We start from the raw sequence: 14790 nt of genomic DNA on the forward strand, positions 1-14790 counted from the left end.
CCCCTTAGTAAGTATATGTTAAGTTCATAGGTTATTTTAACCTAGAGTTGAGCTCTGTGGAGCTGGAGCCCTAGGTTTGGATTGTCTGTTGCCGCATCCATTTGTTTGTGGAAATCAGAGGTCACAGGAAGCGATTGGGTAAATTTGCATGAAGGCACAGGTCTCCTTTCCCCCATTAAAAAAGTTTTTATTAGTGTATAGTAGATACTTGGAAAAGACCCTGATGCTGGGAAAGATTAAAGGCAGGAGGAGAAGGGGACAACAGAGGATGAGATGGTTGGATGGCATCACCAAGTCCATGGACATGAGTTTGAGCAAGCTCCTGGGGCTGGTGATGGACAAGGGAAGCCTGGCCTGCTGCTTCCATGGGGTCAAGAAGAGTCAGGCACCACTGAGGGACTGACCTGAACTGAACTAAACTGATAGTAAATATTTAATAGATATGCTTTTCACAGTTTCAATGATTTTACTTATACTAACACATCATTAACACCCAGAGACAGACGATTACCAGTTCTCCAGAAGACTGTCTCTTTTTTCTCTCTTCTAGGGGGCAGGGTAGTGGCTTCAACCAACATAGATTACTTTGGCTTATATTTACACTTTGTAGCAATTGAATCATGAAGAATATACTGTTCTGGCTTCTCTCTCTTAAAACTATGTTGAGGAGGTGCATATTATCTATAGATTTAGCTTGTTCATACTTTTATTTATTTATTCATTTTTGACAAGCAGTGCAAGTGAAGAGTCTTAGCCACTGGACTGCCAGGGACGTCCCTAGCTTGTTCCTTCCTTTTGCTGTATAGTATTCCATTGTGTGAATGTCCCTCACTTCACTCATCTTATTACTGATACACATTGGAGTAATTATTCAGATAATGCTGCTAGGAATGTTATAGCAGATGTCTTTGGTGGACATATATACACATTTCTGGTTGGGTATGTACCTAAGAGTGGAATTGTGAGTCATAAATAGGCATATGTTCAGCTTCTGTAAATATTGCCAAATAGCTTTTCAAAGTAAATGATCTAATTTTCAGTCCTATCTTATTAGTTTTTTATTGCTGCAGGGGTTCCCAACCTCCAGGATCTAATGCCTGATGATCTGAGGTGGAGCTGATGAAATAGAAATAAAGTGCACAGGAAATTTAATGTGCTTGAATCGTCCCCAAACTATTCTCCTCAACCCAGTGCTTGGAAAGATTGTCTTCCAGAAAACCGGTCCCTGGTGCCAAAAAGATTGGGGAGCACTGCTGTAAGAGCTAATCCACTTCCTTGCCTTTTCCTCTTTCTTAGAGGCCGCCTGCATTCCTTGGCTGGTGGTCACTTACTCCCTTCATATCTCAGTTTCTCCCTCAACTCTGCTTCCATTGTCACACAGCTTTGTCTTCCTCTGCTTCCTTCTGTCCTCTTGCTTCACTTTCAGAAAGACTTTTGTGATACTACTGGGCCCACTCAGATAATTCAGAATAATCCCTCATGTCAAGATCCTTAGTTTAATCACATCTTGCGAAGTTCCTTTTGTAACATATTCATATATTTCAGGGACTAGGATGTGCACCTCTTTGGGAAAGGTATTTTTCAGCCTACTCTACCTGTCATCAGGGTATTGGAACAAATGGAGAGAGGCTGGACTAGGGGAAAGGAGGACAGTGAAGCCTTGAAAGAAGGACACTTCACACCTCCCTTCACCTTGGGAGGATTGGTGCTGTTGAGTTGGGTATTGTGCCAGGGCTGGTAGGCAGGAGAGGGAGGCTGATGCTAGAACATCACAATCCTGGACCACCAACATGTCTGAGGCAAGAGGCTTTCATACAAGGAATGAGAGTGCAGGTCAGTAGGCCCAATAGTCTGGGCCTGGGTACCTTGCTGAGTGAAAGGTTGGGAAAGGCTGACTCTCCTCTGTGGGATCTGGGAACAAGAAGATAACAATGGAGAACTGATCATATTTTGCACTGTGGTCACGATCTTGTCAGTGGACAGTGCCCTCAGCCCATGCCATATCCCTATCCATCCTCCAAGCCATGCAGACTGACCTGTTTTGGGGCTGATGGTGGAACTGTAGGGACTGACTTCCCATAGTAGGTCAGGTGAGGTGAGGATGAGATGGGGTGAAGAAGAGTCTGTTCATCTAGGCAAGCACGCCCTGCCTTCACTGTAACTTGAATATTAAAAGGTGAAGACTTTAACAGTCAAGGCTTGAGGATGAGAACATATAGTTTCTATCTACTCCTGGTCTCATTTTAGTTCAGCAAGTGCAACTTGAAGGAAATAGGACAGACGTTATAATCTCCACTTTACTGATGAGACCAGCAGGGCTCTGAGAGGCCCTCTAATTTACTCAAGGAGCCTCAGGAATGGAACCAAGAACAGAATGAGTCTTGCAGTTCTTCTGTTGTCCTTGGTGCTCCTCCACGTCCCTGCCGTGTGAGATTCACTGAGATCCCGAGGTGATGAGAGCCGAGAGGCAGAACTGACCCAAGGTGTGCAAACCAAATTAAACATATCGTATTTTGTGGGTGATAAAATGGGATGATCTGGAATATGAAACGTGTTATATTCATGGTTTTATACCCTTAATAATATGTTTTGATGGGGTTTTAGGAACAAGTAAAAGTAAATGCCTGTGTTTGATAAGCATCTTGATCCAAAATCCTTCCAACTATTTTCTGCCTCCCAGAAATAAGCTGAACACCTTGGTCTACTGATGGAACCCCTCCAGTTCTCCTCAAAATAGTGGTTTATAATTCACTTACTATCTATTTAATTCAGATCTCAAGACAGAGGGAGATGTGTGGTTATTCTTCCATTTTGAGTTAAAAATCCCATGGTCATCATCATCCTACTCATCATCATTATTTATAACTATTTCCTTTCTTGAACAGCTGTTTTTCCCCTGGACTTCTTGTCTTCCTTTCCACCACGCTCCTCTCCCCTTAAGCTTTTCTGTCTTGGCTGCTTACTTAAGTTGTTCCAAGTGCTCAAGGATAGTGTCAAGTCTTTGATATCTCCTTTTACTTCACTCTTTTCAAATTTTAATTGACTGCTTTCTGCTTGCTGTCCGCCTAGGATTCTGTGATTCTCCTGGATGGTCCTATATCTTTCTTTTTCTTAACTTACTTCCTCTATTTGTTGGTACATATCTCCAGTAAGTTCCTAGAAATTATATATGGAAGGTAAATTTTTGAGTCCTTGCATATCTGAAAATGTCTTTATTCTACCTGAACACTTGTTTGATAATTTTTCTTGGTATAAAAATTCCAAGTTGAAAATGATTGTTCTTCAAAAGTCTGAAAGCATTCTGTCTTCTAGTTCCCAGAGTTATTGAGAGAAAATTTGAAGCCATTCTGATTTGTGATCTTTCAGTGGTGATGTTTTCTTCCCTCTCTCTTTACAAACATGCAGCATTTACCCCCCTTTTTTTCTTACAGTGGTTTAAATTTCACTATTGTTTGCCTAATCTGTGTCTATTAATATTTTTATGTAATATTTTAGGCACTTAGTAAGCCCTTTACCTGGGCTTCCTAGGTGGTGCTAGTGGTAAAGAACCCACCTGCCAATGTAGGTAGATGTAAGAGAAGTGGGTTCCATCCTTGGTTTGGGAAGATTCCTTTGGAGGAGGGCATGGCAACCCACTCCAGTATTGTTTCCTGGAGAAACCCATGGATAGAGGAGCCTGGCAGTCTGCAGTCCATAGGGTCCCACAGAGTTGGACACGACTGAAGCGACTTTGCACATGTGCACGCATGAGCCCTTTACATCTGGAAACCCATGTTGTTCAGTTCTGGGACATTTTCTTAGAAAGCAGTTATTAAACTGTGCAGTAAACATTATATGGGCAATTAGGGTGGTATGAACACTTACTTGATTTTCAACTGTGAAGGCAAAGCACAGAAGACTTCATATAATGGCAGGGAGTCCTTGGCAGCCTAGGGATTAGGACTCTGCACTTTCACTGTCACGGCTGCCAGTTCAACCCCTGGTGGAGGAATGAAGATCCCACAAGCCATGCGGTGTGGCAAAAAAAAAAAAAAAAAAAAAAAAGGAAAAAAAAAATTATAATTTCAGAATAGAATAACTTTTGTCAACTTTAATGGTACAAAAATTAAAATACAGATGACAGCATGGAGTTAGGAGAAAGTGAGTGAGAAGAAAGTGGGGTGGGGGGCCTCCCTTTACAAAGCAGGGTGTGGCTGGTGAAAATACTATGTTTGATTGAACAAGAAATGATAGAGGTACCCACTGGAGACACTTGAAATAGTGATACCTATTAGGGTATCACTAATAGGTATATTAGTGATATATCTGTATCCCCTATATCCCTAAATAGGCTATTCCCCTGTTAGGGGAAGCAGTGGTAGAATGAGGCTTTAGCACCACGGGGCCAAACCAGGACTGGTGGGAGAGGGGGTAACCTGTTTTGGGGATGGATGAGGGAGCTAGGATTTAAACAGGTAACCTTCATTGACCATGTTTTCTGCCCATCATTTCACATGATTTTTAAAAAAAAACTTTTTAAAGGAAAAAAATGTTGGAGATAAAATTCACATAACATAAAATTAACCATCTTAAAGCCAACAATTCATAGTTTTTGAAGGCCTTAAGTGGGGTGTCTCAGAGCAGTTGTGGGAGACAAGGGACGACAGGCGACACTGTGTGATTGGCTGTGGACATGGAGGATTGGAGGGGGGCTCCTGTGGAGATGGAGGATTGGAGGGGGGCTCCTGTGGAGATGGAGGATTGGAGGGGGGCTCCTGTGGAGATGGAGGAGTTGGAGGGGGCTCCAGAAGCCCTCCCCCCACCTCCACCCCCAGGATCCTGGGCCCAGTGGACCGCTGGACCCACCAGGAGGGTTGTGGGGGCGTTCTGAATCCAGTTCAGGCAGCATGGAGCTCTCTTCCTCCGGCCTTGACAGCCCGTGGCCCCTGACCTTCTCACCAATACAGGAAAAATATTTAGTTTCAGCTCTTGAGATGCAAATACATTTTTCAAGGCTGTTTTCACTTAAGATTCAAACACACTGAATATAATCTTTGGGGGAGGGTTCTTTTTGGGACAGGAAAGGCTGTAGGAAGACATTAAGCTAAGCTTCTTGTCAGACTGAGCAAAACAGAGTGTGTTTTGCTTCCTCTGTTTAACATTTTCTCCCCCCTGGTTCCTTTCCACTCCTGTCTTCAAGTTTCCCTCTTTGCCCACACTGTCCTAGCACACAGGGAGGCCCCTGGCTGAGCATTCCCTAACATTTTCTAAACCTTAACAGCTTAAAGTGGAGAAAGGCTGCTGTTTCCAAGCTGCCAGCAGTGTTCTGATTCATTATTGGAGAAAATTGCTTTCCTGTTCTGGGGGGAAAAAATGCTTCTGATGTGCTAAAAAGGTAAGAAGTTAGGGCTAACAGCTCCATTTCAGAGTTCAGGCTTGAAATCCATGAGCCTTAGACCTGGATGTATTTAGTCTTCCAAAGTCCTGGCTATCCACAGACAGGTGCCACGCACCGTGCCCTACCTGATGGGAGGAAAGAAAAGAGGTCACAAAAGGAGAGCTTCACCATAGTCTTTGAAGGTTACCAGTGAAATAGCACAACTCAGATAGGACTTGAACCCACTGTCTGTTAATTGAAATCACACACCTGGTCTCAGGACTTACTGAAGCTCAGGTTCTTTATGTCTCAGCACAGAAAGAATTTGGTGAGAGGCAAAATAATAGTTAAGAAGTAGATTTATTGAGAGAGAAACACTCCATAGAATGTGGGTCCTCCTGGAAGGTGAGAGGCCTGGACATATGAGGTGGTTAGTTTTTATGGGCTTGGTAATTTCATTGGCTAATGAGTGGGAGGAGAAGTCCAACTATTTTGGAGAACAGATGGGGATTTCCAGGATTGGGGCCACCGCCCATTTTTTGGCCTCTTTCCTGGAACTGTCATGGCACCTATGTGTGTGTCATTTAGCACATGCTAGTGTGTTACAATGAGTGTATAATGAGGCTCAAGGTTTACTGGAATCCAAATCTTTTAATCAGTTATGTTGCATCCTCAAGGGCTAGGTTATTCTTTTTAAAGGTTGTGCCCTGCCCCCTTCCCTTCTGTTTCACCAGGTACCAGTTAAATATGCTTTCTGTCCAATCCTTGGTCCTTAAGCCAGGCTGTCTCTTCTCTGGGGGTAGGAGCTGGGCCTCTGTATCTGCTCCATAAGGAGCAGATGAATGTGCCCTGGGGGTCAAAGCTGGGCCTCCGTATTTGCTCCATAAGGAGCAGATGAATGTTTAATATGGCACTTCTGGATTAAAGATTGAGCCTTTCAGAGTTGAGAGGTCCTTCTGCATATTGGCTTCTATGACATAAAAAGGCTGGAATTTTCCAAATTTTAGAAGATGTCTGTGATTCTTTTCTTGGACTTTGTAAATGACTTAGCAAATACAACTGCAGGGGCAGCAGTGCAAAGGGGTAACCCAGTTTCAGGACTACTTGCCCAGAACCTAAGTGGGTAGGTCCAAAACCCTATTATGCAAGTCAGAAGTTCAGGACCATGAGGAGAGGCTGTGCATTATGACGGGAAAGGTTGACTGCATTGGAGGTAGAGTTGGTATCGGAGCCTGACACAGAGACAGTGAGCACTGGACTCTGAGAAGAGGATCCAGGGCAGGCATGATAAAGGAGAGGCTAACTGGAGAACCCTTAAAAAAGGGATAATTGACCTAGGGACTTTGGGGCAATCAAACCATGATCTAGATTTAAATACCAGTAAAGACAATAAAGGTCCATCTAGTCAAGGCTATGGTTTTTCCAGTGGTCAGGTATGGATGTGAGAGTTGGACTGTGAAGAAAGCTGAGCACCGAAGAATTGATGCTTTGGAACTGTGGTGTTGGAGAAGACTCTTGAGAGTCCCTTGGACTGCAAGGAGATCCAACCAGTCCATTCTAAAGGAAATCAGTCCTGGGTGTTCATTGGAAGGACTAATGCTAAAGCTGAAACTCCAATACTTTGGCCACCTCATGCGAAGAGTTGACTTATTGGAAAAGACTCTGATGCTGGGAGGGATTGGGGGCAGGAGGAGAAGGAGACGACAGAGGATGAGATGGCTGGATGGCATCACCAACTCAATGGACATGAGTTTGAGTGAACTCCCGGAGATGGTGATGGACAGGGAGGCCGGGCATGCTGCAATTCACAGGGTCGCAAAGAGTCGGACACGACTGAGTGATTGAACTGAACTGAACTGAACTGAAAGATAACTTTGGGACGAATTCTTATCTCATACAAATTAGGCTATATATATATATATTTTTTTTTTCTCACATAAAAAAAAGGTCTAAGACTGTTTCCTTCTTTCTTCTTATTTCAGCTTCAGTTTTCGTTTCATGACCACAAAATGGCTGCATAACTTCCAAGCATCATGTCCAAATTCTAGACCAGAAGAAGGGTAAGGGTCAAAGAACCAAAGATGTATGCCACCTGTATCTCTCCCTTTTGTTTGTTTATTTTCTCAATACAGCAGTAGTTTTCCTTGGTGTCTGCCCCAATGATTTCCCCTTACATTTATTAGCTTGAATTAGGTCATACCTCTACTATAAGGAAAGCAAAAAAAAAAAAAAAATTTTTTTTTTTTTTTTTTTTACCAAGTTCAGCAAACTAGCATAGGTTCTTAGTTGTGGCCTGGACAATTACTTAACCTCTTTGTGTTCTAGTTTCCTCATCTGTAAACTGGGCACTGGACCGTAACTGTGCCTATTTCAGAGGGTTATTATGAAGATTAAATGATTTAATTTTTTTATAAAGCACACAGAACAGAGCACCATTAAAGTGTCTTTTACAAATAATTTTATGTATTTAGTTATTTTTGGCTATGCTGGGTCTCCATTGCTGTGTGCCGGCTTTCTCTAGGTTCAGCGAGGAGGGGCTACTCTCTAGCTGTAGTGCCTGGGCTTCTCACTGTAGTGGTTTCTCTTCTCGTGGAGCTTGGGCTCTAGGGTTCGTGGGCTTCAGCATTTGTGGCTCAAGGGCTTTAGAACACAGGCTCAGTAGTTGTGATACATGGGCTTAGTTGACCCATGGCATGGGGAATTTTCCTGGACCAGGGATCAAACTGCCACCCCTGCATTGCAAGGTGGACCCTTAATCACTGGATCACCAGGAAAGCCCTAAAGTGTTTTTAAAGTATATTAAAAGGGAAAAGTATTCACTGGATGGACAGTTAGTAGGGCCCACCATTAAGCGTGGCTCTCCTGCACGGTGATTCTCTTTTGTAGTAACAGTCTATTGAACATTATAACCTAACATTAGCTGTACTTTGGAAGATTAAGGGAATGGTTGCTGTCCTCACTGGGCATAGGTGCTTGGCAACAGCTTGGAAAAGCACTGTAAGGTGATGTGTAGAGAGTGGGGTAAGGGCTAGAGTCCTTAGAGACATAACTGCAAGAGTTATGGCAGAGGTGAAGCTTGGCTATAGCTCCATTTCCTGGCTTCCCTTGCAGCTAATGTGGCCACGTGACTAAGTTTTTGCCAGTAGAGAATGAGCAGAAGTGAAGTGTGCATGAGGGAAAACCCTGGCCTCTGGCCTTTGTGCCTTCTCCCATCTGATGGCAGGAAGGGCAGTGACTAGAGCTACTTCACGAAGACAGCAGAGCTGCTAGGAAGCCTGGATTCCTGAATGACTTCATGGTACAGAGTCACCCACTGACCCTGGACTGTTACGTGAGAGAGAAAGAAATTCCTGTTTTGTTTGAACTATTGCATTTTGGATATTGCATATTCATTCCAGCATTTTACCTCAACTAGTAAATTATTTCCATAATTTAAAATAGTATCCATGAAAATATATTTGCTAATGATATGCATAAAATATTTCTAGAAAGGTATTTAGGCTACCTATAGAGGGGGAACTGAGAGGTTGGGTGTTAGTAGTGGGAGGGAATTTTGTCTTGTTTAGTTTCATTCTGACTCCATGTTGTTCTTCAGTCATTCAGTCATGTCCAACTCTTTGTGATTCCGTCGACCACAGCATGTCAGGCTTCCCTGTCCTCCACTATCTGTAGGAGTTTGCTCAGACTCCTATCGATTGAGTCAGTGATGCCATCCAACCATCTCATCCTCTCTCGTCCTCTTCTCCTGTCCTCAATCTTTCCCAGCATCAGAGTCTTTTCCAGTGAGTCAGCTCTTCACGTCAGGTGGCCAAAGTATTGAAGCCTCAGCTTCAGCATCAGTCCTTCCAATGAATATTCAGGGTTGATTTCCTTTAGGATTGACTGGTTTGTTGATCTCCTTGCTGTCCAAGGGACTCTCAAAGTCTTCTCCAGCACCACAGTTTGAAAGCATCAGTTCTTTGGCACTCAGATTATGAGCTCCTTGTTGCAAAATTCAGACTTAAATTGTAGAAAGTAGGGAAAACCACTACCATTCAGGTATGACCTAAATCAAATGTGATTCCTTATCTATTTATAGTTGTTGAACTTTGACCTATATAAATGTAATACTTATTGAAAAAATTAAAATAAAAATTAATTCATTAATTAGAAATGTTGATATTGCACCACTATACTTTGTGCCAATTCATCACTGATTGGCACTCAACCAGCATGTGACTCCCTTATTCACTAATCCTATGCCTAGAGAAAGGAGAAAGGTGATGAATAAAGCGGGCAGAAAGGAGCAGCTAGGTGAATTCCTTTTAAAAAAAAATGTTATTATTTCTTTGGCTGTGCCAGGTCTTAGCTGTGGCATCCAGGATCTTTAGTTGTGGCATGTGGGATCTAGTTTCCTGACCAGGGTCAAACCTGGGCCCCCTGCATTGGGAGCATGGAGTCTCAGGCACTGGGCCACCAGGGAAGTCCCCTGGGTGAATTCTTGAATGGAAGGCAGAGCTGTGGCATTTTGCCTGAGGCTCTGGCCAAGACACTGCATCTGGGCGCCAGCAATTGGACTCATCTCTCATCAGATTGTACATTGGCGTGAAGGAGATGGTCACTGCCTGCAGATTAATGTCACTTTCATTTCCCGAGCATCCTATGTCCTGAGATGGTATCTTTTAATAGAGGGCACTCCAGGAGACTCGCTCTGAATTTTTGGCTGCATGAGGAAGGTGACTTTTTATACAATTGAAGCAGAATTCAGTTTCCATCTTTGTAACTTGAGTTGATTTTTCCTGCTTTCTGTATTTTATGTTGGTATGAAAAGATGATTTATTATTTTCCTATTCATGGTTTCCAACAAGACTCCCATTTCAAAGCTAAAAAGAAAAAGACAGTATAATATTGAGCAATTTTCTTCTTGGGGACAAAATGGGGGTTTCTTCATTAGTATGGAGCAAGGGAGGGGCTTGTATAATAGCTCAGAGTTTTCCCCAAATCTAATGAATATTTGAAATTATCATTTTATCCTCATTTTATATTGTATTTTATTGTACAATGACTCCTCTTATAAACTCTGGCTCCTGGGAAAACACCAACCCTCTTTCCTGGTGGACACTGATGGCGCTTTTGCCTCCTAGGCATCCTTGAACTCCATGTGTTTTTCCCAGGAGGGTATGTCAGGTGAAATATTTGGTAAGTTAGTAACAGAAAAGGGGGTCAAATAGCTTCAGAGATCACTTTTGCATTATTTGTAAGTTAGAACGTCAAAAAATGAATAACCTGATTACTACCAGTTTAATCTTCCCCGTTGGTTCTCACTTGCCCACTAGACTAATCCTTATGCTGGACCCTGAGGGTTCCTCACACAACCTGACACAGCTCCTCCCGGGCTGCCTGCCCAAGATCCCCTGAGGGACTCATCTGAAGCCACAGCCAGACAGAGCTGCTGGTTCCTGGGTGCCAGGCCCATGACTCACCTCTCAGATGCCACCTGGTCATGAAATACTTTCCTCCAATCAGAGGCCACAGCTGCTTCTCCAGGGGACCAGTCTTATGTCACATCTTGCATGCCCTTGGATGCAGAAAGCAGATCTTAACCATCTCTGCCTCTCTTGAGCCCCTGGCCCAGAGCTGGGCATATGGTAGGTGCTTATCAGTGTGAATTGCACTGAACGGGTAGAATGCAGCTAAAGAAATGAACAGAAGTGTACTCTCTAAGGTTGGCAAACCAGACCAGCCAAGTTTGGCAAGCTGAGTCTTAACCTAGGGCAAGCCTTAACCCTAACCCTAACCCTAAGTGTACTCTCTGAGGTTGGCAAACCAGACAAGCTGAGTTAGCAAGCCGAGTCCTCTGCTTTCTCATTTTTTGATAGTTGGAGACAATCAAAAGGTGACTATTTCATGACATATGAGATGACATGAAATTCACATTTCAGTGTTCATAAACAAAGTCCTGTTGGAACCCAGGAATCACACCCAAGTTTACATTTGGGTTGTGGCTGCTTTCCTCCTCCCAGGGCAGAGCTGGGTAGTTGCAGCAATGATCATATGGCCAGCAAAGCCAAAAACATTTACTATCACTTTATAGATAAAGTTTGTCAGCCCCTGATGTATAAGCTGAGGTCTTTCAATTGGAAATACACATTTTTGGTCTTTTCCAAATCTGCTGTTGTGCTGGGGACATAAATGGTTCCTATTTCCCTGTTGTTGTTTTTGTTAATACTATTTACTATTTTTGAAATCTTCTGAGCAATAGTCCTATGTATGATAAACGAGAAGTATTCAATTCCTGCTAACCTCAAGAACATTCAAGAAAGGTATATTTGGTACATCAAATAAGTACCTGTGATATGCAGGTAGGAGGTAGCTCTTTGGAGATAAGATGATGAGTGAGATAAACACAGCCCCTACCTTTGTGTTGCTAATTTTTATGTGGGAAAAAACTGAAACAAATCCATAACACATTTTTGGGGTTTTTTTTGTTTGTTTTGGCCATGCTGCCTGTGGGATCTTAGTTCCTTGACCAGGGGTTGAACCAGGCAGGCCCTTGACAGTGACAGCATGGAGTCCCAACCACTGGACCGCCAGGGAATTCCCTTATAACACATTGTTTTAATAGAGTTTGAAGGTGCTCAGGAAACAGAGAGCGGAATACTATAATAGGTGGCATCAGGGAAGGTTTCTCAGAGGGGGCGACATTTCCACTGATACCTGAAGGACAAGTAGGTAGCATGTCAGTGGAGAACAGAGGGACTTTTTTTATGGAGAGAAGTGTACTTCTCGTCTATTTCAGCCTTGGTCATTTGAGGATGTCTGTTACATACATCCATTCCTATTTCATAATGACTACATTCTTTGTACAAAGAACAAAGGATGGACTGGTGTAGGGAGGTACTTTGTGTTCAAAGATAAAGGACTCTGGATTGCTGGCTGCTTATTTCTCTTTAACGAGGTTTTCTTTGCTTGGCCCCTGAATATCTTAAAAACATAACAAAAACCAAAGGCCTCATACAGGCTGATCCCCTGCAGTTCCTCAGACAAGTTCTCTGAGCTTACCACATATTCTCAGTCCTTGAGCTTGTGGACAAATCTCTCCTCTATTATGTTGGCCTTGGGAGGGGTGCCACTTAATGATAGCAGTCCAGTGCGAGCCTTCCTGCCTTCTTGTTCTTAGGGTGGAAGAACTGTTTTGGAGTCTGAGTGGATTTGTTCTGGAAAGAGACTAGCTCTAGTGTCTCTTCCAATACATGTCATCTATTATAGATTCCGGGTACCTCAGACATTCCAACTGATCTATAAAACCAGGACAGTGCCACATCTTAGGTAAACTACCATCAGCTCTCTGAAGAACTCTGGGAGAGAACTAAATATCAGACAGTATCATTTTTACTTGAAAACTCATTGGACAGCCTCTATTCAGAATGAAGATGTGTTTTATTTTTTTTTCCTTCTGGTGACTCATTCTTCATTCCAAATACTCTTTTTGTCATGTAGAGGACCCATGTAAATATGAATAGCCAGCCCAATAAATTAGTCAGCATACTGATGAATATGTTTTCATTTACAGGACCAACTACTCATTCACATAAATCAATAAAGAGATGAACTAATGCTGGTATAATTGATCAGATGTAAACCTCTCCAAAACATGATTAACCTCTTACTTATGCCTTCAAGATGTGTTACGTTTATAATCATAAGTGAGAAAGCTATGTGTCATTTTGCGTTGTTTAGCATCCAAACACCTTTTCTATTTAGGCAGATCCAAGATGAGTGGAGGCCAGGATCTGGCTTCCCACTCTGGAACCTGAAGCGAAGCAGGTGATCCCCCTTTGGACCCCTTAGACCTGTGGGTGGACATTTGGCCAAGGCTCAGCCAATCAGAGGCTCTTTGGTGAGACTTTGGGTCTTCAGGGAGTGATGATAAGGCTAGAGACAGCCATAGATCATTCATAGTGGCTGGATGGACTTGAGTCTTGGGTGTGTTCAGTTCAGTTGCTCAGTCGTGTCCGACTCTTTGCGACCCCATGAATCTCAGCACGCCAGGCCTCCCTGTCCATCACCATCTCCCGGAGTTCACTCAAACTCTCATCCATCGAGTCAGTGATGCCATCCAGCCATCTCATCCTCTGTTATTCCCTTCTCCTCCTGCCCCCAATCCCTCCCAGCATCAGAGTCTTTTCCAGTGAGTCAACTCTTCACATGAGGTGGCCAAAGTACTGGAGTTTCAGCTTTAGCATCATTCCTTCCAAAGAAATCCCAGGGCTGATGTCCTTCAGAATGGACTGGTTGGATCTCCTTGCAGTCCAAGGGACTCTCAAGAGTATTCCCCAATACCACAGTTCAAAAGCATCAATTCTTCGGCACTCAGCCCTCTTCACAGTCCAACTTTCACATCCATACATGACCACAGGAAAAACCATAGCCCTGACTAGACGGACCTTTGTTGGCAAAGCAATGTCTCTGCTTTTCAATATGCTATCTAGGTTGGACATAACTTTCCTTCCAAGGAGTAAGCGTCTTTTAATTTCATGGCTGCAGTCACCATCTGCAGTGATTTTGGAATCCCCCAAAATAAAGTCTGACACTGTTTCCACTGTTTCCCCATCTATTTCCCATGAAGTGATGGGGCCGGATGCCATGATCTTCGTTTTCTGAATGTTGGGTGTGTTAGGTAGTTAAAATAGGAAACAGGAGTCCAGAATGGCAGTGGCTAAAAGACAAGGAAGGGAAAAGCCCTCAAAAATAGAACAAAGGAAGGTCTGAGGACTGGAGTGAGGACCTCAGGTAGAACAAACAGCATTCCTGGCTAGCCCAATTTACATAGGGCAGGCCCAGGGGGAGGAAACAACATATAAAAAGAGGCGCCAAAGGACCGGGGGTTTCTCTCTCTCCCTCGCACACTTGTTCTCTCTCTTTTCTCTTCACATCTTTTGGGTCGGCATGCCCTCATGCCTCGAGATGTATTTTCCTTTTATTTTCTAAATAAAATCGATCTGTCCAAGAACTATAACACGGACTGTCTGAGAGCTGTGATGCGCTTTAACGTCTGTCGCTTCAAATCTTTGTTGTGACGAGACAGAACCGAGATTACGCTCCCCTGACAGGGGGATAGTGACAAGTGTTCGGGGAAGAGATGCTGGGGCCCAGCACCCTACACTTACTGACCCTCTGGTGGAATCTTGATTGTGCAACACAGCCCCTAGTTCCTATTTCCAAGGCTGATTCTTCAGTTTCCCTCAAGTTCTTTGAGGTATCAGGTATCTTTCAGGTAAATTTCTTTTCTGTATAAATTAGCCTGTGTTGGTTTTATTATTTGCAGTAACACTGGCTGTATATACTCTGTGTGAGAGTACGATACAAGGTTTTATTCTGTACCTTTGGACCAGGAAGGATTAATTTAGAAAAAAGTTACAGTTGCTTTTAGGGTCCAACTGACAGGAAAGCAT

The 14790-nt window shown here is 43.3% G+C and overlaps 1 long non-coding RNA gene across 1 annotated transcript in view; it reads left to right on the top strand.

Annotated features, from left to right (window-relative positions):
- LOC133251628 (uncharacterized) overlaps positions 1-14790 on the top strand; it is a 39638-nt gene that overhangs the window by 919 nt on the left and 23929 nt on the right. Inside the window, exon 2 of the long non-coding RNA XR_009737708.1 lies at positions 7339-7416. This is a non-coding gene — a long non-coding RNA (uncharacterized LOC133251628). The remainder of the gene's footprint in view (positions 1-7338; positions 7417-14790) is intronic.

The sequence above is a fragment of the Bos javanicus genome, chromosome 7, assembly GCF_032452875.1.
Source record: "Bos javanicus breed banteng chromosome 7, ARS-OSU_banteng_1.0, whole genome shotgun sequence".
Classification (NCBI taxonomy): domain Eukaryota; kingdom Metazoa; phylum Chordata; class Mammalia; order Artiodactyla; family Bovidae; genus Bos; species Bos javanicus.